The sequence below is a fragment of the Octopus sinensis genome, linkage group LG20 (genome assembly GCF_006345805.1).
Source record: "Octopus sinensis linkage group LG20, ASM634580v1, whole genome shotgun sequence".
Lineage (NCBI taxonomy): Eukaryota > Metazoa > Mollusca > Cephalopoda > Octopoda > Octopodidae > Octopus > Octopus sinensis.
The window spans coordinates 27,285,618-27,291,672 of record NC_043016.1 but is presented as its reverse complement, the minus strand read 5'-3'; positions in this window follow the sequence as shown (position 1 = coordinate 27,291,672).

Here is a 6,055-nt window from a genome sequence, read left to right as displayed (position 1 = left end):
CTTCAATAGATTGGAAAGGTGCACAAACTTGGACAATAGGTTCCCCATGATTTGACAGACGCCAACCAAAAATCACGAGTGGGGATTTTCTTATCTTTTCGCTATTCTTAATGTATATCACCACTTTTGAACAAAATAGTGACTAGTGATGAAACATGGATTTTTTATGAAAATGGTAAGCGACGCTTGCGATGGAAAACAAGCTAAACTACAACCCCAAAAGGGCCCCCATGCAAAAAAGGTTCTTCTTTCTGTTTGGTGAGATTGTATTGGAGCTGCTACCAACTGAAAAAAATCCCAAAAAAACAAAAAAAACAATTATTGTTCATACATACTGCCAACAATTAGAGCGTTTGGATGCTGGTTTGAATTTTAAAAAGGCTTGCTTTGGTTAATCGTAAGGGAGTGGTGTTTCATCATGATAATGCAAAGCACTACACTGCAAAGATTACATCAGAAAACATTGAAGAACTTGGCTGGGAAAAACTCCCTTACACACCTTATTTCTCGGAGCTCACTCCTGATTACCATTTGTTTCGAAGCTTGTAGAATAATCCCCAAACAGGTCGGAACTGACCTCGCTTCCTTCTCACCAAGTCCAAAAGTGTTTTTCAACAATGGAATTAAAAAAACTGATGAGTAGATGGAAGGAAGACATCGATAATGATGTGAATTATAAACAGGATTAAATTTTGATAAAATGTAAAATTAGTTTCCCTTAGTCAAAATTCGGGCTTTACTTATGGGATGACTTAATGTTGGAGTGGCTGTGTGGTAATTAGCTTGCTTCCTAACCACATGGTTCAGGTTCAGTCCCACTGCGTGACAACTTCGGCAAGTGTCTTCTATTATAGCCTCGGGCCGACCAAAGCCTTGTGAGTGGATTTAGAAGACGGAAACTGAAAGAAGCCCGTCATGTGTGTGTATATGTTTGTCTGTTTGTGTTTGTACCCCCTCCCCAGCATCGCTTGACAACCGATGCCGGTGCGTTTACGTCACGGTAACTTAGCAGTTAGGCAAAAGATAGAATAAGTACTAGGCTTACAAAGAATAAGTCTTGGAGTCGATTCGCTCGACTAAAGACGGTGCTCCAGTATGACCGCAGTCATATGACTGAAACAGGTAAAAGAATGAAGATATATATATATATATATATATATATATAGAGAGAGAGAGAGAGAGAGAGGGAGAGAGAGGCAAAGAGAGGGAGAGAAAGAGAGAGATAGAGACAGAGAGAGATTTAACCCAAAAGCTTATGTATATATATATATGTATGTATGCATATGTACATACTTACATATATATGTTTATACACATGCATATATAGGTACAGGATATCAAAAAAGGTAACATGAAAATCGAGAACATGAATTACAAAAACATAGAAAACGAACTTTTTTTGATCACGAAAGAAACAAATGGGAAAACGAGACAGACAACATAAAGAACAATCCCTTCGTCAGTTGTCCACTGTTTTATCTACTCCACATTTTGAGTCTCAGAACAAGATGCGTCTTCATCAAAACAGTCGCTCCCGCAATGCAAATTAAATAAAATTTGGGATTTGCAGAGGGTCAAAGTTGGTAACAAAAACAGGACAGTTAAAACAAACGGTGAGGGTTGTTAAGCCATAACATGGTGAAGTGGTGAACGCTGGTAAACAAGCTTTGACAGGAGACAGGCAAAAATGCATGCTATCTCTTGTAGCTGAACGAGAAGAAAGAAAGAATTCGAGTTAGGAGAAGAAAGATGGCTGCTGGTCACATGTGAACAACGAGAGAGTCAACGAAGAAGTGTGAGGAAAGAGAGGGACAGATAGAGAACGGTGAAAGGGAGGGAAGAATTAGAGAGAAATGGTGGGAGAGAAAAAAGAAAATAGAAAGCGAAAGAGAGAGAGGAATAGAGATTGTGATAGAATAGTGTCGAATCAGCATTATTAAGATAAAACTTACTTGGAAATGGATACGTGGCGTTCGATCATATAATAATATAAATAATATATATATGCATATATATAGTGTATATACACGTGCATATATGAGTACAGGGCGTCAAAAAACGTAAACAACATGAAAAACGTACTTTTTTGGAACAACAACAAAAGAAACAAATAGAAAAACGAGACAGGCGACATAAAGAACAATGCCTTCATCAATATATATATATATATATATATATATATATATATATATATATATATATATATATATAATATATATATATATATATATATATATATAGTGTAATAAATAAAATATATGCATACATACAAACATATATGTACGTACCTACATCTACATGTATATATACATGCATATATAAATATATATACGTGTGTACAGGACACCACAAATAGACGTAGAACTCAACGAGAAACGAAAAAGTAAAAACATTTTTTAACAACGAAAAAACAGAGTACAAGGCAACTACACAAGGAAATATCCCCTTCATCAGCTGTCCCTAATTCAACTCCAGCGTGTATCGAAGGTGAGGACAGAACACACACACACACATATATATATTGGTATAAAATTTCAGGAAGAGATAAAGTAGTAACAACATATACTAAACAGTAAAGCGAGTAGCTACATCAAAGTGGCAGATGAACGTCACTACTAGTTTAACCACAGGCGGATTCTCTGCCAGCTGGTTTTCGGTGCAAGCTCTGCACCTTTTATATACAACTAGCAGTATCGCCCGGCGTTGCTCGGGTTTGTAAGGGAAATAATTATATAAGCATTTTTAGAGATGTAAAGTATAATAGCCATCTCAATATGGCTAACCACAAAGGGGGAGGGGTGTTACTGTAGCTTTTTACGTTCTGAGATTTAATAATAAATTTTAGAGAGTTACTTCCCTTATATATGTCAAAAATGGATTAAAATGGGAAAAATTGATGGTAAATTTTTTTAAATCGTAGACTCATCGTAGACGCGCGCTAATACCCAGACGGTCTCGATATGAATCACGACTATAAGATACCCGGTTTGGTTAAACTGCACCGCAAAATGTGGGAGTAGTTAGGAATCTAAATCGTAGGAGACAGACACACAACCTCACTTTTATATATAAAGATTTCCTCTATTTACATAATATTGAGGTCTCTTTCTTTCTTTTGTTATCTTACAGTTTTTACCAATATATATTATATATATAATATATATATAGTTACAGAGATGTACTTGCATAGCAAGTGACTTGATCTGAGATCGTGTGCTGGAACGAAAACAGTTGCAGCGTTGAAGGTGTTTATAAGCCATTTAAGAAACACACAAAAACCGTTAGATTCACTTCAACATTTAATTTAATTTGTCAAAATATTTTCGTCGCTTTGAGACCGCGACCTGTTAGCACGATATTTTTGTCAGTGAACAGGTCGCGGTCTCAAAGCGAGGAAAATATTTTGGCAAATTAAATTTAAATGTTGAAGTGAATCTAACGGTTTTTGTGTGTTTCTTAAATGGCTTACAAACACCTTCCACGCTGCAATATATATATACACACATATATATATATATGTACGTATGTATGTATGTATGTGTGTGTATATGTGTATGCATGTATGTGTGTTGTGTGTGTGCGTGTCTGTGCTTGTGATTGTCCTCCACCACTGCTTGACAACGAATGTTGGTTTGTTTACATCCCTGTCACCTAGTGGTTTGACAAAGGAAACAGATAGAATAAGTACAATGCTTACAAAAATAAAACTGGAGTTGATTCATTAAACTACAATTCTTCAAGGCATTGCCCCAGCATGGCCACAGACCAATGGCTGGAAAAAGCAGAAGAATAAAAGAATACATTCTCTGCTTTGGTCTTATGTTCAAGGCATGAGAAAGCTTGAGTTTACATGAGAAAGCCTAACAGACCTGGTAGAAACAGCAGCCAAATCTCCCTCAAATCACACCTTACTGTCTTATGTATGTATATATATATGAGCCAATGAGGTGGACCTCTACATGGTAGCTAGACCTGGTAGAAATAGCAGCCAAATTTCCCCCAAATCACACCTACTGTCTTATCTATGTATATATGTTGTATGTATGAGCCTATGAGGGAGACCCCTACATGGCAGCTAGACATGGTAGAAATAGCAGCCAAATCTCCCTCAAATCACTCCTTACTGTCTTATGTGTATATATATATATATATATATATTATATATATATATACAAGCCACTACGGTTATTTAATGTAAAGTCTTCCTCCAATCACTCTCGCTATTTACTCTCTTCCAAGAACATTTTCACTCACTCTTATCTCTTAGCTTGCATATACATTTTACTCATGTATCTATCAGCGTGATAGACAGAAACAAATATTACATCGCCATCGCATTCTATTGTCTACCTGTCAACACACAGTGAATTACTTTCATTTATTCGTTGCACACTGTGTGTGTGCGTGTGCGTGTGGTGTAAACCACATTAAGAAAAGCATTTGACATACACACCAGAATGTGAGTTTTCTGTAAATTTTGCTTAATTGGAGTTTAAATTTTAAAAACTGGACCTGGCATGACCCGATGCATTCTACTCTTAAAAATGCTAGGTAAATTGTAATTGAAGAAATCCTATATTGTAGATTTCTATAACTGACAAAGGGAGGCAGATAAAATCTGCCTTTTATAAAAAGAGATATATCACTAGCAGTGGAAGCAATATATAAATTTAGCCCAACAGCTCATATATATATTCAAATTTAATCCAACAAATCTATATATATATATATATATATATATATATATATTATATATATACCTATATATATATATATATATCTTGCTGCTGATTTCAATTCTAATAATTATTTCTTCTGGCATTTTCGTGCCGGTCATTGTTATTGCATCTGCAGGAATTCTGATTTGTGTGCCGTGGTGAAAATCTTCTTCATTGTGATTAAAATGGCACCAAAAGGAAAAGAATTATCTAAAGATTTGAAGAAAATTATTTTTAATTTGCACAAGAATTATTTAGGATACAAGTTAATTAATAACCGAATACATATTAGCGTAAACACAATTGCCAAAGTAATTCAGAAGTACAAAGCTACTGGATGGCTAAGCAATAAACATCATCCAGGTCGTCCTTCTATTTTAACTGCACATGATATTCGCCACATCCAACGTTGCGTGATGGACGACAGGCGTCATACCGCTTCATCTTTGGCCCAAGAAGTATCTTCTGATAGTGGAAATGGTGTATCCACCCAAACAGTGCGCCGATGTTTGAACCGGTGTGGTTTTCATGGATGCATTTCTCATAGGAAGCCTCTCCTCACTGCCAGGCATAAATCATGTTGTATTTCTTTTGCCGAAGCCTATGAGAGTAAGAGGAAGGAGTTTGGGAATAAATTTTTTTTTCTGACGAGACTAAAATCAACTTGTTTGGGTCAGATGATTTGGGTCAAACGAGTATGGCGACAACCAGATGAAAATAATAGCGACAAATGCACCGTGCCTACCGTGAAATGGCGACGGAAGTGTTATGCATTGGGGATGCATGAGTGCGCCTGGTGTGGGAGGACACACATTTTTTGAGAGAACAATGGATTCAAAACTTTATTGTGACATATTGCAGAAAACAATGTTGAAAAGCATCATGATAATAACCCTAAACACACTTCAAAGATGCCGATTAAGTTTTTATCAGATAAAAAGGTGAAGGTATTGCCTTGACCTACCATTGTCACTTGATTTAAACCCAATGGAACATCTGTGGGGTGTTTTGAAAAGAAAGGTTGAAGAGAAAAAAACCGTAACATAACACAGTTGAAAGACATCATTCAGGATAAATGGAGGTTGATTTCATCGGTTAAATGCGGAAATTTAGTCGACTCTATGCCTTAATGCAGTCATTGAAAGCAAGGGCAGTCACACCGAATATTGAATATAGTAAATAATCCTTTTGGGTGTCCATATTTTTGTATCGTTTGAAAATTAATATTTCATTCATATCTTTGAAAATGTTTAATGTTTTGTGTTCCAAATTTGTATAATGCTTGCATTTATGATATATTTTATTCAGTATAAATTTAGTTTCATTTCCTTCGATAT